The sequence below is a fragment of the Medicago sativa genome, chromosome 4 (assembly GCF_051527215.1).
Source record: "Medicago sativa cultivar Bolivia chromosome 4, Bolivia_mono, whole genome shotgun sequence".
In the NCBI taxonomy this organism is placed as follows: Eukaryota; Viridiplantae; Streptophyta; class Magnoliopsida; order Fabales; family Fabaceae; genus Medicago; species Medicago sativa.
Window position 1 is genome coordinate 28,321,303 of NC_140752.1, and position 21,262 is coordinate 28,342,564.

Here is a 21,262-nt window from a genome sequence, read left to right on the forward strand (position 1 = left end):
TACAAATTTAATTTTCTTAACTAGTTTTCCCTTCTTAGCCTTCTGATAATGTTCTAAAGCCTGAATATAGCTATTGTTTTGTTGTTCTTGTTTCAGGTGTTCATGTGTAAAGCCTATGCCATTTGGTTTGCCTACCACTTGACCCTCTAACATCCTATCTAGAACATCAGTTCCAGTGGTCATCATTCTAACTTGTTTGAAGACATTATCAAGTTGAGAATTAAGTAACATTACCTCTTTATTTAGATCAGTGATTTTTTCCAGATGACCAATTCTCTCTTCCTGAAGTTGATTGATGATTTCCTCCTGCTCTATCAGACGTTTGGAAATGTTTGCATCATGAATCTCTTGATAGCAGTGAGGTATAGTTACTTTTTCATAGTCAGGATCTTCATTATCAGATTCAGATTCAGATTCTACTCTTCTTGTCATAGCATTGACACGTTTAACAGCATCACTCTCACCATCCCATCTGCTCCCTCATCATCAGACCAGGACACAATCATCCCTTTCTTTTGCTTCTTGAGAAAAGTTGCACATTCAGTTCTGATGTGACAATAACCTTCACACTCATGACATTGTACTCCTTTGTAACGGCTGTTCTTCTCTTCATTTCTGTCATACCTTTGATTACCTTGTTGCCTGTCAGTGTTCCATCTGATGTTCTGCCCATTACCTCTAGGTCTGCTGTTTACCTGTTTGAGAATCTTGTTAAACTGTCTTTCTAGCATCACCAAGTTTTCTGACAGATTCTCATCCTCTACACTCTCTTCCAATCCTTCATCATCAGCTGTGTTTGCTGTAAAAGCAATGCCTTTTCCCTTCTTTTCAGACCTGTTATCAACAACAAGTTCAAATTTTTGAAGAGAACCTATGAGCTCTTCCACCTGCATGTTGGACATGTCTTGAGCTTCCTCAATGGCTGTGACCTTCATGTCAAATCTCTTTGGCAGATATCTGAGAATTTTTCTTACCAATTTTTTATCTGACAATTTTTCTCCAAGAGAATCAAACAAATTGGCAATGTTAATAACATTCATGTAGTAGTCATGTATAGTCTTATCCTCTTGCATTCTCAGACTTTCAAATTTGGTCGTCAGGAGTTGAATCCTTGAGCTTTTTACCTTGGAGGTACCTTCGTGAGCTATTTTAAGGATGTCCCAAGCATCTTTGGCAACATCACATTTTTTGATGAGTCTGAACATATTCTTGTGCACTCCATTGAAAAGAGCATTTAGAGCTTTAGAGTTTGCAAGAGACAGTTCATCTTCAGGTAAGGTCTACTCATCTTTTGGCTTCAAAACCGTGGTTTTATTGCCATCTTTGTCAAGAACAACAAGCTGTTCCCATCCTTTCATCACAACTTTCCAAGTCTTGCTGTCAATAGACTTGAGATAGGCACTCATACGTGACTTTCAGTAGTCATAATTGGTTCCATCCAGTAACGGTGGTCTGTTAACAAAACCTCCATCTTTCTCCATATTGCCAGAATAGATCTCCTCTAGATCTCACCCAATAACAGGCAGAGTGCCTGCTCTAATGCCAATTGAAATTCTGGCATGTTAGACTTAAGATGTTCTAAGCGATGTTTCAACACCAAATACAGAAAAGCAGATGTTGTATCTGATGTTTAGAACATTAAGCTAACCAACATAAACATAATAAAACAAAATAACAAACAAGAAAGAAAAAGATGCACAGAGAAATTGTTAACCTAGTTCGGTGCAACGTCACCTACTCTGGGGGCTATCAAGCCGGGAAGGAAATCCACTAGTGCAGTCCGTATTCAAAAGCTCTCAGCAAACCTCGTTTACACTGATGACCTAGGACCTACCCCAACAAGATTTCAACCTAGTAACTCCTAGATCTGAGATCCCATCTCACTCCCTTACAACTGATCACAACCCCTGTGATTCACAAATTATAGACACTTATAAAATGAAGTTACCTTCAAAACATGACAACTTGCAACCGTGCTTAAAAGCTTTGGTGCAGTTCACAGACTACCTAACTCCTTGCTTAAAAGCTTCGGAGTAGTGCAAAATTTTCAACTTAAAATACAGTCCTAAACATGCATCAAGATGATGCACGAAAGGCTCACAAACAAAAGACTCAAAACCCTATATAAAATATTCTTCTGAAAATGATGGCTTGAATGGATCTTCAGGTCTTGCAGTCTCCTTTAAATACTGAAGCAATGCGGGTCATAAACTTGATCGGGCTTTAGATCAAACTGGTGATCCATTACTCAATCAACATGACCGGATAAGGAAACTCCTAGAAAGTAGGCATATTAAAAGAAACATTATGATCACCTTCAAAACATTTTCCTAAGTCGTTACCACTTCCTTAGGAAATCACATACGTTCTGATCTTCTCATAACTGCACACGGTTTTGACCAACACATGCTGGCGTGGATTCCTTCAATCAAGCGAACGCGTGCGTAAACATAGGCAGGGTACAGAACATACATACCGAGCCTGAATGTTGGAACATTGAGTTCCACATCTGAAGTGAATATTTGTTTTAGGCAAAAGTGAAGCCAACATACAAATATCCAACAAATTGGCCTTGGGTGTAAACATGAAAGTTTTAGATAATTTTTTTAGCTTTCCAGTGGCTTTGGTTTGACGTGAAAATGACTTTTAGTTTTTGAGTTATGATGAAAATACTCCAAGGAGGTCTTACCGAAATTGTACGGTGACAGCATTCTCTGTTTCATGTTTTTGTGTCTTTTTCACATGTCTCTGTTTTAAATTGGTCTTTGGTATAAACATGAAAGTTTTTGATAATTGTGATATCTTTCTAGTATCCTTGGTTTGACATGGAAATATGTTATGTATAATTTATTATGTTTTTACAAAAATGCATGATGAATTGTTGATGCTTGAATACGATGTTATATGATGAATTGTTGATGTTTGAATACGATGTTAGATGATGAATTGTTGATGTTTGATTATAATATTAATGATGATCTGTGAAGTTGTCATAAGATGATTTAATGTTGTTACTGATGATATATATAATCGTATATGCATTATGTGAATTATAAGTGATGTTTTGAGACGATGATTACATTTTGATATTGTTATATCTTGAGATTATTGATGTGCTGCCATGTTGTTGTTTACTATTGATTAAAGCTGCATGTGTCGGTCTAAGATATGAGATGTTGATCCAAATTATTGGAGTCATATAAGACGTTCATGTTGTCTAAGTTGTAAGATGTTGAGTCCATGCATACTCATTTAAAGACGAGGGCTCATGCCCTAGGACCTTTTGCTCAATAAAGACGAGGGCTCATGCCCTAGGAGATTTTGCTCAATAGCGACGAGGGCTCATGCCCTAGGAGTATATTTATGCTCAAAAGCGACGAGGGCTTATGCCCTAGAATGGTACCACATGCATGAGTAAAATGATAGAGTTGCATAGTCGAGTTAAGTTGCATTGTCAAGTCAAGTTGTTAAGTTGATTTATGAAGTTGATATTAATGTTGATTATGAAGTGGATTATGATGATGATAATGATGCTACATGACCATTGTTATGATATGTTGATGATGTTTATGTTGTTAAATATAATTGTTGAATTATATGCTTAACATTATTGTTTGTGAATCTCACCCCTTCTGCTTGGAAATGTTGCTCATCGTATAAGTAACTTGCAGGTGATCGAGAATAAGTAGCTGTTGATTGCTGTCGTGAGTGGCTATCTCTCATTGTGTCTTTAGGTGCTCTGATACGTAACGGGATGAGAACTTTTGTGGCTATTTTCTATTCCTTACGTACTGCTTATGATTTTACATGACTATGATTTAGTTTTTGGATTATTACGAGATGTTTTGATGAGGCCTTCGTGCCAAGACTAATTATGTTGTTGAATTAAAATCCGCCGCGAAGTTTTTGAATATTTATGTTGACCAATTTATGATGGATGAATTGTTATTTATTCCATTTTTGATTTTTAAGAAGTGTAGCATTCCGTTTATGACTTTATGAAAAGAAGTGTGACATTCCGTTTATGTTGAATGACTCTGATTTATATGTGAAATTTTTATATTGGGAAAACGGGGTGTTACAATAACCGTACATACGAGTTGAAACTTCAAACTATTATAACCCCGTGGTTGTAGTTACGTTGCAAACCTTTATACGGCGGTAAAATGCATGCGGGCTAATGTGGTCAACATTGTGGTTACAGTGTTGTTGTGGAGACTTCTAAAACATGTGATTCTTACGCCAACACTTCAAATCGAATGTGTGTGCCAGACATGTGTTGTTGTCCAACACCGTCACGACTAATACATGACACTAATACATGTGATTATATTCAATTACTTTCATTTTTTTTAAAATTTTCACTATGTCTATGTATCGTCGTTGTGTCTAGTGTTTGCTTCATAGCTGACTAATGGGATGCACAGTTGATAGATTTCATTTCATTTCATTTCATTTGAATTTGAATTATACTCTGTAACTGATCAATATCATCAACTAGTATAGACTCATCAGTGAAATTAGGAACTGGCTTGCTAGTGTTGCAACTGATTGCCACATACCTTTAACTGATCATTATAAATTGTAACATTTTCAGGCTAAGTTTTTGATAAAATTTAAGTTTTGTAGCTGATTTTTTGATAAAGTTTTGTAACATATTGAATAAATTGTTTTAGGTTTAGTTTGTTTGAATAACTTTGTAAATACATACTAAATTTCCTAGTAAAAAATATTAAAAGTAGAAGTAGAATAAATAATTAATCTACATAATCCCATACTGTCTTTATTTATTATGTAAGCTATAATTATGCATGGATATTGTTGTTTTGTTATTTTTTTTTTTACTAAAAATAGATAATATTTTTTCATTCAAATTGTTAGAGTATGTCGGTACAATACAACTTCGTTAAAAACAAAAATGATGAATTTCTGAACAAACTCATAACATTTATGTTCATAACCTAAAATGGTAAAATACATAAGCCTACAAATATGATTATACTCAATTGTCTAGAATAGTCATATCTCTGCATTTGTAATGAAGATGTACTTGATCAAAGTTGATATGAAGTTGTACTTGATCGAAGCTAATCTAAAGCCATATCTCGGGAGTATATTGATTGGATATGCACTTGATCGAAGTTGATCTGACAATCTGAAGTAAACTGACACCACAACAAGATGACGAGAAAATAAAACAAAATCAAACCAAGACGACGAACATCATACTAAGACGAAGAAATCACGAAAACCAACTCAATTTATTGGAAGATCACATATTTAAATAAAAAAGAAATAACAAAATGATTAAAATGGGTGATTTCGGATCAAACTTACAACTAAGATGAAGTTGAGTACTTAGGGTTATGGGCGGATGCGGCTGTAAGACAAACACACACACACACACACACACACACACATAGAGAGAGAGAGAGAGAGAGAGAGAGAGAGAGAGAGAGAGAGAGAGGCTTAGGGATATGGGTCATGAAGGAAATCCATAACACAGAAGCCTTGATCGCAAAATATATTAATAGCTGATTCATGTAGGTAACGGTCACAATCAGCGTTTGTAACACAGGGTTGTTTGGGATTCCAAACTGCAATGTCAAATAAGCAAAAAGAATGTTACTAAAAGGTGATAAAATTTTGTGAATAATATAAATTAAATATAAAAATGGTGTGAAAAGTGACATACACACTAGTCGTGCAGTAAGAAATGGAGAAAATAGGATGATCAAAGCATAAACATAAAAGATAATTTGAGCCATATTTTTCCTCCTTTGCATGATATAAACATACAAAAGTTTGATCCCTTTATATATAACAAAAAATTACTTGTTTTATTAGCTTCAATTAAATTAGCAGTACGGAGTTGCAAGAAGTCATTAATAAAATTTGAAATTAATACTAATATGTCTAATCAATAAATCAAGTTTATCTCTTTACATCACTCAATTGATTACTTAACCTTAGCAAACATTGCTATAAAAAATCTTTCACAGTAATGAAAGTTCATTATAATTTTTATTTATCTTTGAGTCTACCAATATGATGAATGATGAAAACAACTAGATTTATATATAACATGTTGAAGATGTAACAAAAAAAAATTTATATAAAAAAGTATCATTGGGTATTTGTTTTTGTTGAGAACATTTTAGATTGCAGTTATGACATGTCAATGTGGAAATTGTATGTAATACCCATATGATTTTTGAATTAAAACAAAAGTATTTACAATTATTTTTTGTAAGCGAAATTTTAAAAAATTTAGAAAGAGCTCTTAACAGATAAGTTCTAAACAATTTACAGTTACTTAGTAAAGCGGAATGAAACAAAATATAGTTAAACTCAATATTCTAAAGGATATTAAATATTTTAGTCATAAAAGAGAGTATAATATCAATTTATTTTTTGAAAGATATAATATCTATTAATACTCTACCATACTAGCGGAAAGTGCCTGTTTATCCGCTTTATTTACCATGCTAACGTGTGTGTATATTTTATTATTTTTGTTTGTATAATTTTTATTACAATATTTTAATTTTTTTAATTTTTAAATATTTTATTATGTTTTTTATACAGAAGTTTGATCCCTTTATATATAACAAAACAAATTCTTGTTTTATTAGCTTTAATTAAATTAGCACTTACGAGTTACAAGAAGTCATTCATATTATTGGAAATTAATACTAATATGTCTAATCAATAAGCCAAGTTTATCTCTTTACATCACTCAATTGATTACTTAACCTTGGCAAACTTCGCGATTAAAAATCTTTGACAGTATAAAAACTTCATTATAGTTTTTATTTACTTTCGAGTCTATCCTAAAAGATAAAATCCCAAAAGAAAACCAATATGATGAATGATGATAACAACTAGTTTTATATATAACACATTGATGATGCAACAAAAATTTTGTTATAAAAGTATCATTGGGTATTTGTTTTTGTTGAGAAAATTTTTGATTGCAGTTTAACATGTCAATGTGGAAATTGTATGTAATAACCATATGATTTTTGAACTAAAACAAAATTATTTACAATTATTTTTGTAAGCGGAATTTTAAAAATTTAGAAAGAGGTCTTAAAAGATAAATTCTAGAGAGGTTACAATTACTTTTTTGACGAAGTTACAATTACTTAGTAAAGCGGAATGAAACAAAATATAGTTGAACTCAATATTCTAATGGATATAAAATATTTTAGTCATAAAAGTGACTATAATATCTATTAATTTTTTGAAAGATATAATATCTATTAATATTATACCATACTAGCGGAAAGTGCCCGTCTATCCGCTTTATTTACCGTGCTAACATGTGATTATATTTTATTATGTTTGTTTGTATAATTTTGATTACAATTTTTTAATTTTTTAATTTTTAATTATTTTATTATATTTTTTTATGTTTGTTTGTACAAAAGTTTGATCCCTTTATATAACAAACAAATTCTTGATTTATTAGCTTTAATTAAATTAGCACTTAGGAGTTACAATAAGTCATCAATATTATTGGAAATTAGTACTAATATGTCTAATCAATAAATGGGGAAAATGGGGAAAATGGAAATTGGAAATTAGATAAATAGGCTTAGTCTGCTCCTTATTCTGCTTTGCCAATTTCTTTTTCTGAGACTTTGAAACAAATGGGAAAAATGGCACCTCCTCATTCACCGCAGCCTTGTCCAACCATGTCTTCATAAAATCAATTTTGTTGGCTATTTGTGTTGGTTGCATTATTGCTAAAACAAATATCCTTGTTCTGTAAGTTGGAACCAATGTTCCAACATGTGGTTAGGCAACTCTGTAAGATGTTGGATACAATGTTCCAACATCCTGGCACGATTTAATGTGCCTGGGTTCATGCCTATATGTACACGCTCCCGTTATTGTTTAAGGAAACAATATTTCCTTAACTTATTGATCAAGCAACGCACATATCATCTAAGAATCAGTTGTGGAATATTTCTAAAGTAGATATTATATTTTAGGAAATATTTATTATTGTTTTGGAACGCTCCTATAAATGTTCCGACATTTTAGGACTTTCCAGAATTGTTTCTGATTCTTGTCTTGCAAATTAAGCTGAACCGATCTGCACTTTGCAGAAGCCCAACGAATTATTTAGCCCATGCTGCTTCAGTATTAAAGGAAGACTTCAAGACCTAATTGCTCATTCAAGCCGTCATTCTAAAAGTTAGATCTTTAGGGTTTGAGCCTTCATGTTTTCTGCTCTTATATCGTTTGTGATGCAAGTTTAGAATCTCTTACTGTGTGCCTTCTTGTATCGCCTGTGATACTTGTTTAGGACTGAGTGTGTGAGTTTGATACTCTTGTGCACTTGATGCTGGAAGGTAACTTCTACTTTTGTTTTGGTTGAGGTCTTATAGGTCACTGGGGCAGTGACTGACCATTAGGATAGTGAGATGGGATTTCAGATCTAGGAGTTCCTAGGTTGAAGTCTAGACGGGTAGGTCGTAGGTCATATATGGTAAACGAGGAATTTGTTGAGAGCTATTCAATAAGGACTACACTAGTGGATTTCCTTCCTGGCTTGGTAGCCCCCAGACGTAGGCGTGTTGTGCCGAACTGGGTGAACAAACTCACTGTGTTCTTTACTTTCCTGTCATTTAATTTTCTTGTTTTTATTTCTGTTTATCACGTGATGTTGAAACATTAATCAAAACATTGCAAACGTTAAAACATCTGACAGAACATATTAAAACAACTGCGCTAGAATTTCAATTGGCATTAGAGCAGGCACCCTGCCTGTTTTAGGGTGAGCTCCAGGGAGTTCTATTCTAGCATCATGGACAAGGAAGGAGGATTTGTAAACAGGCCCCCTCTATTGGATGGCTCTAACTATGACTATTGGAAATCACGCATAATGAGTGTTTTTCTCAAATTCATTGCCGACAAAACCTGGAAGGCCGTTCTGAAAGGTTGGGAACATCCTGTGACACTTGATGCTGATGGTAACAGAATTGATGTGTTAAAACCTGAAGAAGAATGGAGTGCTGCTGAAGATGAATTGGCTCTTTGAAACTCAATGGCATTGAATGATCTGTTCAATGGTGTAGACAAGAACATGTTCAGATTGATCAAGCAATGCACTGTGGCTAAGGATGCTTGGGAGATTTTCAAAACAGCACATGAAGGCACAACTAAGGTAAAAAGTGCTAAAATCCAACTTCTTACCACTAAATTTGAGAGTCTGAAAATGTTAGAAGATGAGAGCATTCAGGACTATCACTTGAACATTCTTGATCTTGGAAATTCTTTTGAGTCTCTTGGAGAGAAAATTTCTGATTAAAAACTTGTAAGAAAAATTCTTAGATCTCTACCAAAGAAATTTGACATGAAAGTTACTACTATTGAGGAGGCTCAAGATATTTCTAGTTTAAAGGTTGATGAGTTAATAGGGTCTTTGCAAAACTTTGAAATAACAGTCAACAACAAGACTAATAAAAAGGGGAAGGGTATAACCTTTACTTCTAGTATGGAGTCTGATGATACACTTGAAGATGATGACGATATGTCAGAATCTCTAACTCTTCTTGGAAAATAGTTCAAGAAGATTTTCAAAAAGTTTGACAGAAGATCCAGACCAAATGTTCAGAACATCTGACCCAACATTGGCAATCAACCCAGTAAAGATAAGATGGCAAGATCTGATGAAATGAACTCACATTACAAAGGAGTACATGGTCATGAATGTGAAGGGTATGGTCATATCAGAACAGAATGTGCCACATTTCTAAAGAAACAGAAGAAAAGTTTGACTGTTTCCTGGTTTGATGATGATGAATATGAAGTAGATGGAGAAAGAGAATCTACTAAGCATATTGCAGAATTGTCTAGTAAAAAATTTTCTGATGATGAATCATGTGTAGAAGATTTGGCTTTTGATAAACTGATTGCATCCCACAAATGTCTAACTGAAAAAAACACTAGCACTTGCAAACAACTTGAGGAGCAGAGAAACATCACCAATAAATTGGAAAATGATAGGATCAGTCATCAAGCTAAAATCTCTGAATTGAATTATAAGGTAACTCTGTTGAACTCTCATCTTAGTCAAGCTATGAAGCATGTAAAAAGGATGACTGGTGCAACAATTCCAATCTTTAGTAATTGTATGTTGCCTCATTCTGAGAAAGGAGTTGCTCTAATAAGGGGTGTTGACTCAGAGGAAAATAACTGCTTATGGGCATCACAAAGAAAAGGTCAAACTGGTAACCTAACTGGATTGTCGAATATGATGTTGGAACACCATGCAACCTAGCTTCCAATGAACATAATATTTCACATCCTGATAGAATGAATAATGAGAAGGGTAATCAAATCTCTTGTTCTCTTAAGGAACAATCAAGTAGTATTACTGTCAAAATCTTGGAAACCAAGCAACTTGATGAACTGAATGATAAATTTGAAATTTGTCCACATGAGAAGTTGAAGAGCTTGGTACGCGTGGTTCTACATTCATTAGGGCACACTAATCCAATTTTCCTGTCCCAAACCCACCTGAACTCGCCAACAACACACAATAACTCCTCACCTATCATTACCTTCTCTTTCACTCCTCCCTAGTTCAAACACAAACATCCTTTTGCTTCTCACTCATTTCAAACGGCTCATCCCTTCATCTTCACCTATCTTAGCCAACAACATCAGACCAGCAAAAACTCACTTCCTGCTCTCAAACAAACCATGGCCTTTGAACTCCAAGAAACCAGCGTTTCAGTTCCTAAGATGGTCGAACCAATCACCACAGTTCCTCCCAGAAAGGTTAAAGGAAAAACACCCACCAAATCTAGCTCAAAGAAGAAGAAACTTGTCAAATCAAATGTGGGAACACCTGAAACTACCTTGAGCATGGACGAAGAAGAAACCCTCCTCGTTTTTGCTATTGTCAAATCAAATGTTGGGACTTCTGAAAAGGATGCCAAAAGTGTTGATACTAAAGAGATCGTTAAAACCACTGCTGATGTTGCCTTTTCTGAGGTTGATAAAGATAACCCTGATGTAACCTTTAAATCTTTTGCTTCTGATATGAATCTATGGTTAGAAAATCGAGATACTGTTAGAGATAGTCCGGATTATATGAAATTGGATAATCCTAAAATTGATGATAGAACTATGGAGGATGACCTTATTCAACGCTCTCCTCCAAAGACAGATGAACAAAAGAATGTTTAACCAAATGTTGAAACATCCCTGAGCCAACAAGACAAACATGATAATGAGGTTGGAACTTCTAAGAAAGATGAACCAGGTCAGGAGACTCACTCAGATAAGGGAATTCCTTCTGGACATTCTGCTGAGAAACCTCCTCCTGAGGAAGAGGAACATATTAGGATTGAGGTTGATCCAGAGGAAGATGTGTGTGCTAATAAGGATGACGAAGATATGGTGAACATTGATGATAGTGTCTCTGATGACATTTCACTTAATGAAAGAGAGGTTGAAAGTGTAGCCAAAAGGCTAAGGAGTAACAAAGGGAAGGCAGTTCCCCCTGAGGATGAAACCCCAAAATCTAAGAACAAGACTGTTGGTGTGGGTCCTAAGAAAAGTTGGAGTAAGGTGAAAGTAAAATCTACTACTAGGAGGACAAGGAAGAGGAAGGTGGTTTCTACAGATGAGTCTGACTATGATGTTGGAGAAGATATTTCAAACATCAACTCATCTGCTTCAAAAAGGTCTGCTGGGAAGAAAGTTGTGGAGACAATTACAAATGTACCCATTGACAAGGTATCATTTCACTTTCCTGAAAATGCACAAAGATGGAAGTACATCGTCCATAGAAGGATGACTCTGGAAAGAGAACTAGGCAAGGAAGTTGTGAAGATAGAAGAGGTGATGAGTATGATCAAAGAAGCAGGGCTTCTAAAGACAGTGTGCAATATTGGTGATTGCTATGAAAAACTAGTAAGAAAGTTTTTGGTAAATGTGCCTAGAGACTGCGACAACCCTCTGAGTCAGGAGTATCAGAAGGTATATGTTAGAGGTGAATGTGTCAACTTCTCTCCTAACATTATCAACAGATTCTTGGGGATTGAAGAGGTTGATGTTGCTGAGCTGAAAGTGACTGACAACCAGATTTGTAGAGAAATCACTGCAAATCAAGTAAGAGTTTGGCCCAAGAATGGAAAAATTTCTTCTGGAAAGCTGTAAGTAAAATATGCCATTCTCAACTGAATAGCTGCATCCAACTGGGTTCCAACAAAACATTCCTCTGACATTGCTACAGGTTTGGGAAAGTTTATTTACTCTGTGGGCACTGGAACTAGAATGAACATTGGAAAATATGTCTTTGAACAAACAGTCAAGCATGCTAAGATTAATGATTCAAAGTTTCCTATAGCTTTTCCCACTTTGTTATGCAATATTATGATAGAACAACATCCTAGTTTAGTAACTGCTACTGACACTCAAAAGAAGAGAGAATCTCCTTTTACTATTCACTCTAAATTGTTTGGGTCCAGTCATGTTCCAGACATTGTTGGAACATATGGTAATGTACCTGCTGCAGGGCTGATGACAAAACAGGAGATTGTGACTGCCCTCAAGGATACCTGTGTTCTGCTGGATGAAAGGAAAGCTCAGTTTGAGCTGATGATTCACTCCTTGGAAGGTGAAAACACAGCTGCAAATGAACATGAGGAAGATGAAGAAGTAGATGAAGCAGACAATGGCAATGAAGACAGCAAGGAAGAAAAATGGGGAGAAAAATGAATGGTATCTCTATACTCCCTTTCAGTATATGTGCTCTTCTGCATATATTTATATGCCTGTGTGTGTATGCCTGAATATTATAACTGCTATTCATGTGGTTGCATTTATTTTGAAACTATTTCAGGTTATGTGGAGATGTTGGCCCTCATGTTGCAACATCTTGATGATCTTAATGATAATCTGAGAACCTGTTCTCTGTATTTTTGAATGTACATGTTCCTTGCTGATATTCTCTGGAATGTTGGAACATGTCTAAGAAGACCATTGTAGATGTTAGCACTTGTGCTAGAACATCTCTATGATGCTTCTGAGAACCTATTCTTCTCAGATGATGTACATGTTCCCTGCAACTGCTCAATAAAAGATTGGAACATGTCTGTGAGACCCTGTGCAGATGTTGGTACTGAAGCTGCAACATCTTGATGTAATTCTGAGAATTAATTTTTCTTAGAATTCTAAGTGTACATGTTCCCTGCTACTTCTTTATATTATGGAACATGTCTGTATGTATGACTTTTTAAAGTCTAAGTGGTTTGTGTGACCTTTGATAGGTCTGCTAGCATGTATCTGCTGATAGGTTTGCTAGTTAGTGAATATTCCTTGAAAGATCTTATGCATAGATCCTGAAGTTTTTATGCTTATGCATTAGGAGTTTTTGTCTGTTCAAAATATCTGTATGCATGTATTCAGGGGGAGTAATCGAATATTCCTGTAAGTAGTCACTCATAAATTCATATATTCAGGGTGAGTGATACTTCTATGTGTGTTTGTGCTAGTCCAAGCTGGGTGAAGGATGTTGAGTCAGAAGTTTAGACAGCTGTGTCTGTCACCTGTAAGTATGGGAATTTATTTTTCCTTGCTTCTATATGCTGTTGGTGACAGTTCTCTGAAGGCATCCAAGTCTGTCACATGTAAGCATAGGAATTTATTTTTCTGTGCTTCTCTGTGTGGGAAATTTATTTTTCCCTTGCCTCTATGTGTGGCAGGTACTCCTGTATGACGTTCTGAAGGATGTTGGAACATCCTATACCTGTAGCATTGGAACTTGGTTTTCCTCTACTCTTGAGAGAACTTGTATCTCTCTACTTCTGTGTGGGAACTTGTTTTCCCTGAATGTAGCATAGGAATCTATTTTTCCTCTGCTCTAATGGTGAAGGATGTTGGCACATCCTCTGTACAGGAACTTATGTTCCCTAGTTGTAGCTTAGGAATTTATTTTTCCTTTGCTCTTGAGACTATGCTACTGATCTGATCCGCTGCTGCATGTCTCTGATCTAGTGTAATACCTCTGCCAGCTGAAGCTGAGATTGAAGACTTGTGAGGTATTCTATGTATGCACACTCTTGCTATCTCTAGAGTGATATTGCCTGCTAATTCTTCTTCTTGAATATGTGTTCGTGATGACTTGTGGAAGTATATCTAAGGTATCTCTTTAGATCATGTGTGCTAGTTGTTTCTTCATAGGTGTGTGCTCATGCTCTTGGAGAAATGGTCTAATGTATCTCTCTATTTCATAAGTATTGGCCTTAATTTGTTTTAGCAAAAAATTTGCCAAAGGGGGAGATTGTTGGGTATTTGTGTTGGCTGCATTATTGCTAAAACAAATATTCTTGTTCTGTAAGTTGGAACCAATGTTCCAACGTGTGGTTAGGAAACTCTGTAAGATGTTGGATACAATGTTCCAACATCCTGGCACGGTTCAGTGTGCCTGGGTTCATGCTTATATGTACGCGCGCCCGTTATTGTTTAAGGAAACAGTATTTCCTTAACTTATTGATCAGGAAACGCGCATATCATCTAAGAATCAGATGTGGAATATTTCTAAAGTATATATTATATTTTAGGAAATATTTATTATTGTTTTGGAACGCTCCTATAAATGTTCCGACATTTTGGGACTTCCCAGAATTGTTTCTGATTCTTGTCTTGCAGATTAAGCTGAACCGATCTGCACTTTGCTGAAGCCCATCGAATTATTTAGCCCAAACTGCTTCAGTATAAAAGGAAGACTTCAAGACCTAATTGCTCATTCAAGCCGTCATTCTAAAAGTTAGATCTTTAGGGTTTGAGTCTTCATGTATTCTGCTCTTGTATCGTTTGTGATGCAAGTTTAGAATCTCTTACTGTGTGCCTTCTTGTATCGCCTGTGATACTTGTTTAGGAGTGAGTGTGTGAATTTGATACTCTTGTGCACTAGACCGAAGTTGTGAAACAAGGTACTGGTTGATTGTGTTGGAAGGTAACTTTTACTTTTGTTTTGGTTGAGGTCTGATAGTTCACTGGGGCAGTGACTGACCATTAGGATAGTGAGATGGGATCTCAGATCTAGGAGTTCCTAGGTTGAAGTCTAGACGGGTAGGTCCTAGGTCATATAGTGTAAACTAGGAGTTTTCTGAGAGCTATTGAATAATGACTACACTAGTGGATTTCCTTCCTGGCTTGGTAGCCCCAGACGTAGGCGTGTTGTGCCGAACTAGGTGAACAAACTCACTGTGTTCTTTACTTTCCTGTCATTTAATTTTCTTGTTTTTATTTCTGTTTATCACGTGATGTTGAAACATTAATCAGAACATTGCAAACGTTAAAACATCTGACAGAACATATTAAAACAAGTGCGCTAGAATTTCAAATTTCCTTCTGTAACGGTGGATCCACCGTTGCATCAGGATTAGCCTGGATAGAATTAACATCGAAAGGGTCAACCGGTGTAATAATAGGCTCCTTGACTGCCAGTGGATGTGAGATATTTCTGACAGTGTCTTCCAATTGCTGCATAATATTTCCTTTAATCATAGAGGAATCGGCTCCCATATTTTGTTGCTCATCTGAAACATCCTCAATGGCTGAATGTTGCACAGGCTCATCCACTACAATGGTTGCGTGCTGCTCTGGTTCGATTGGTATTTCTTGTTGTTGTACCGTAATGGTATGTGTCTCTGTTTCAGTAATTACTGGATCAACATTCTTCTGTACTAGTTTTATATATAACACATTGATGATGTAACAAAAAATTTGTTATAAAAGTATCATTGGGAATTTGGTTTTGTTGAGAAAATTTTAGATTGCAGTTATAACATGTCAATGTGGAAATTGTATCCAATACCCATATGATTTTTGAATTAAAACAAATGTATTTACAATTATTTCTGTAAGCGGAATTTTAAAAAATTTAGAAAGATCTCTTAAAAGATAAGTTCTAAACAAGTTACAATTACTTAGTAAAGCGGAATGAAACAAAATATAGTTAACCTCAATATTCTAATGGATATTAGATATTTTAGTCATAAAAGAGAGTATAATATCTATTTATTTTTTGAAAGATATAATATCTAATTTTTTGGATAAGGCCAAGAGGACGGTTATGCATCAGGGGGAAACTGAAGCATCCCAACTAGGTTGACACCCAACAGAGACCCCATCCTCTACCGCCGTCCTGATACGTAATATTATTAAAAAAGGGGAAAAAATATATACAAAGAGGGGGGACTAGACCAAAACTCTAAAAAGAAGAAAAGCAAAAAAACAAAAAGAGACAGAAATGCCTAAGGAAAACGGAAATTGGGCAAACCACTTCTATCCCTAGCAAAATCAACCGGCAAAGTATGAGGCAAGGAATCAAACCAAACAGTGTTTGTCAGAGAATGACCAATAAAAGCAGTCTTATCCGCACAACAATTTCCTTCACGGAAGACATGAGAACAAAGAACAGTCATACCGTGTTGCAAACAATTATGCCAACGGTTTCGCATGACATTCAATCCACAAATGAGTCCAATGATTACTAGCAGCAAACTCCATCGCTAAAATCAAACCCAAAAGTTCCGCTTCAAGAACAGACCCATGTTCGACATTACTAGCAAAACAGCCCAAAAAAGTTCCTCTAAAATCACGAAATAAGCCACCGCAAGAAGCACTGAGGCCAATGACTGAGCCATCCATATTTACCTTAACCCATGTTATGGTGGGAGGTTTCCAAACAACCAATAATGTCCTTGAAACGATGGTAAGAAGGAGGAATCAAAAAATTATTTAAAATATCAACCTCAGATGATAAACAGTTACCGTTAGAGTGCATTCTCGACATAGCAACAAAAGAAGAAATCCTTGCCAATGTCGCATGAAGAGAGGGAGGGGCAGAACTGAAGCGCAAGGCATTCTTAGACAACCAGATGCAATACACCGAATGAACAATCACAGCCACAAAAACATCCCTTACTTGAGAGGAACAACAAGTAGGAACACAATTCCATAAAGACAGAACTGAGTCTAAAGAAAGATTTCGATTCAGCTTCAGCCCAATGCAATACCAAACAGCCCGCGCAAACTCACAAGAAAGAAATAAATGAGACGAAGTTTCAGCTTGCTTGTAACACAGACCGCATATCGAAACCAATGTACACCCACGCCTTTGCAAATTCTCGACCGTGGGGAGCTTAGTTAACAACAGCCGCCAAAACACAAATGAGTGGGACAGAGGAATACATGCCCGCCAAATAATGGTGGCCCAGTCAAGTTTCTCCGGAGAAGGATTAAGAAATTGAAAAGCCAACTTAGCAGTAAGAATGCCGTCTGAAGCATGTGTCCAAACCCTCTTATCCGTTAAAGATGTAACCGGAAGAGTTATTTTGAGAATATTTTCTGCCACTGTCGGATAGTTCAAGAGCGAAGGAAGGAGCTGCCATCTGCCATTGTCAATAACCGAATGAAGCTTGGTCTTGAGAAGAGGATACATACTCGGTGAGGGATTCAGAATAGAAACCAAAGTTGCTCCCATCCAATTATCCAGCCAAAGATTAATATTTTCACCATTACCAATAATCCAAGCCGAGTTCTCTAACACCGTCGACAAGTATTCCTTAACACCGGGCCAAATCGAAGATTTAAAATAGCGGCTGCGAGGGAGACCATAGGAAAGAAACCGCTTCTGAAAGAGGAGAGAACACTGAGAATCTTGAGTAAACAGCTTCCAACTCAAATGCAAAAGCAGAGAAGCATTAATATCCCGAGTTGATTTGAGATCAAGACCACCTTCTTCAAATTGATGGCAAACGTTCTTCCAAGAAACGGTACAAATTTTGTGAGTGCAAATGTCACCACTCCAAACAAAATTTTTTATCCATCTATCAAGCATATGCAACAAACGAGCTGGCCAACGGTTATGAAAAGAGTAAACCAACATACCGTGCACAATTGACTTCACTAATTGGACATGACCCATAATAGACAAAAGGACACCTTTCCAAGTAGCAAGCTTCACCTTAATGCGGTCAACAATTGGTTGGAAATGAATGCACTTAGGCTTACCTTGAAAGATGGAGCAACCTAAGTATTGGAATGGCAAGGTACCAACCGAGAATCCCGATAACAGAGCCAACATATTTCTCCGAGTAATAGTCATAGCACCAGTATATAATTTACTTTTTTCAAAATTAGCAAATTGACCGGGAGCTTCAGAATAGGCTTGGAAAACTCATAAAAGACAACGAATATTCTTTTTTGAACCCACACAATAGATAAATACATCATCCGCATAAAGAATGTCGGCAGAGACATACCCCTACAATACGACATAGGCTGCAAGCAATTAGATATTCTTTCCATCTCGAGAGCTCTACTGATCACCTCCTCCGCAAGACAAAAAAGAAGAGGGGAAAGAGGATCCCCCTGTCTCACTCCCCACTGACAAGGAAAGTAACCCACCACATTACCATTAAACAACACAGATAAATGTGCTGATCGAAGAATTTCCTTAATCCATCTACAGAAAAGATGCGAAAAACCAAACACCTTCAGGACCTCCAATAAAAAATTCCAATCAAGTGTATCAAAGGCCTTGCGAATATCCACCTTAATAGCAATGTTGCCACCATATTGCTTCTTTGATAATAAATTAATTGCCTCGGAAGCCAAAAGGACACAGTCAGAAATATTACAGTCTCTAACAAAACCTCTCTGTTGAGGTGAAATAATTCTCATACAAATAATAGCCACCCTCTCAGCTAAAATTTTTGTTACAATTTTAAACTGAAAATTTGCCAATGCTATAGGACGGAAATCACCCATGGAGGATGCCCCTGGAATTTTAGGAATCAGAACTAAAATATTTGCATTCAAATTTGGAATTAGAACTCCTGTATAGAAAAATTCTTGGACCGAGCTCACCACATCACAATATCCCAAAAAAACTGATAAAAATGAGCCCCAAATCCATCTGGACCAGGGGCGCTGTCAGCATTCAAATCAAACACCACATTTTTAATCTCTTCAAACAACAACATATCAATTAAATAAGCGTTTTCCTCATCTGAAACTAAAACCGAAATTACCTTCGCAGTCAAATCATTAGGAATACAATTATTGGTGCTGAAGGGATTTGAGAGGGGTTTTTCAAAATTTTATAATCCTCTTAGCGGAACAAATCCCATTGAAACGGATCTTGATTAAATCATTAATCACAAATCAAACAGAAACTTAAACACTTTAAGATTCATGTGTTTACCTCTTGAAGAGCAGAACCTTTGTAGAAGAAATATTTCTGATCACGAGCAAAGCAAAGCAGCGATGCCTCTACTCAGTCCACACGAACAGAACTTCTACGATGACCGGTGCTAGCCAATTTCAACGGAGATTTAGAGAGACTAGGTTTAGAGAGCGACGGCTAGGGTTTCTAACTTTTAGAATTAGGTGAAGTGTTTCAACCAAAAAGTCAGTAATGCTTCAACACAAGGATTCTATTTAAAAAACCACTTGTGTGGTCAGCAAGTCAAGCACTTAAGTACATCGTACCTTACGGTGCACCATATTTCACTTAAACACACCGTACCTTACGGTGGACCGTGTTTCTCTATTTTTCGTAAATTAAATAATAAAGTCATATTTAATTATTTAATTACTAATAAGTCTTACTTATTATTTTATAAATAAGTCTCACTTATTTGTTTTATAAATAAGTCTTACTTATTTATTTCTCTCATCTATCTGTCCTTTGTGTATGACCCTATAGGTTCTCATAACGTTGGCAATAATATTAAATCACATATTTAATATTATAAACAGTGAGCGGTATCTAGCAACACATCACTGCTACCCAAGTGACGAGAATGTCATGTGTTCTGACGAAACCTTTCTGTGATAATGATCATGTGTATAATTACCCTTTTGCCCTCATGTCTATATTGAACACAAGGCATAGACCGTGCCATCCTTGTCTAGTTCAATATTGGGCCTATAGACATTTCTCCTGCTATGTAGGAGGGGAAAATTCCATCTAGGTCACTCATGTCCCTCAGCATGATTCATGGAGTACCCATCAACCAACTTTATAGTCATCCTGTTACAGACAACGTTTGAATGGTGACAAAGCACTCGACTCCAACATCTAGGGTACATAGTGGTTTCAGGTCGAAGGGTGGAATACACCACTATCACTATGAGAATATCTTATGACACTTTTAATAACTTTTACTATGTAGTATTCTCATGGCGGGTCAATCCAATATAAATATTACTCCTAATATTTATATCTATGTGAAGACTTGATAACTCTTTATCCATGATCTGTGAGATGTGATCATCAGTCTACCCACATAATAGTCTTTATGCTTTAATGATATCCCATTTCTCAATAAAGCTTGACTACGGATACTTTATGAATAGTTTCCTTATGTTTAACGGGGTCTCACAATTAAGTTATACTTAATGTTCCATTAAACGGACTAACTATTCTAGGGACTACCTTTAAGAAATGATACCTATATCAAATTCTTTCAGGGACTACAATTAAGTTTTTCTTATGTTTAACGGGGTCTCACAATTAAGAAATGATACCTATATCAAATTCTTTCAGAACTACCTTTATCAAATCAAATTTAATAAAACAGGATCGTATAGCATACACAGGATAGCATAATGAAAAGAAACAAAACGTAACGAAAGCGAAAATCGTATAGCATAAACAAACTAAAATATAAAACAGAGATATGCTTTATCATATAGCATACATCGCATGTATAAGAATCAAAGCATAAGTCGATGAATTATATATTTAACCAAATTCATGAGAGTAATTGCAAATGAATCATATTCACGGCAAAATAGAATCGCATGATGCAACACAACGTAACAGAATCTGAAATAATTATGCAATCAGTTTTGAATCAAATTTAAAACGTGAAGGCTTACGATGCCACATAACAATTACGTAGCAACTATTGATTTTAATTCAGCCATTGATTTCTCAATCAAATTAAAAACAAAATTAAACATTCCATCTGTTACACAAGTTTGCATACTGCGAAAAACAAAATTTGAATCAATGATTTAATCAGAACCAGAAGCTCTGATACCACTGAAGGGATTTGAGAGGGGGGTTTTTCAAAATTTTATAATCCTCTTAGTGGAACAAATCCCATTGAAACAGATCTTGATTAAATCATTAATCACAAATCAAACAGAAACTTAAACACTTTAATGTGTTTACCTCTTGAAGAGCACAACCTTCGTAGAAGAAATATTTCTG

The 21,262-nt window shown here is 35.8% G+C and overlaps 1 long non-coding RNA gene across 1 annotated transcript; it reads right to left on the bottom strand.

Moving 5' to 3' along the window:
- Positions 1–4,906: 4,906 nt before the first annotated feature.
- On the bottom strand, positions 4,907–5,468 carry LOC146927495 (uncharacterized). The gene is made up of 2 exons (XR_015005689.1): positions 5,338–5,468; positions 4,907–5,165 (listed from the first exon to the last, which is right to left on the bottom strand). It is a non-coding gene; the product is annotated as an uncharacterized LOC146927495 (long non-coding RNA).
- Positions 5,469–21,262: the final 15,794 nt, after the last annotated feature.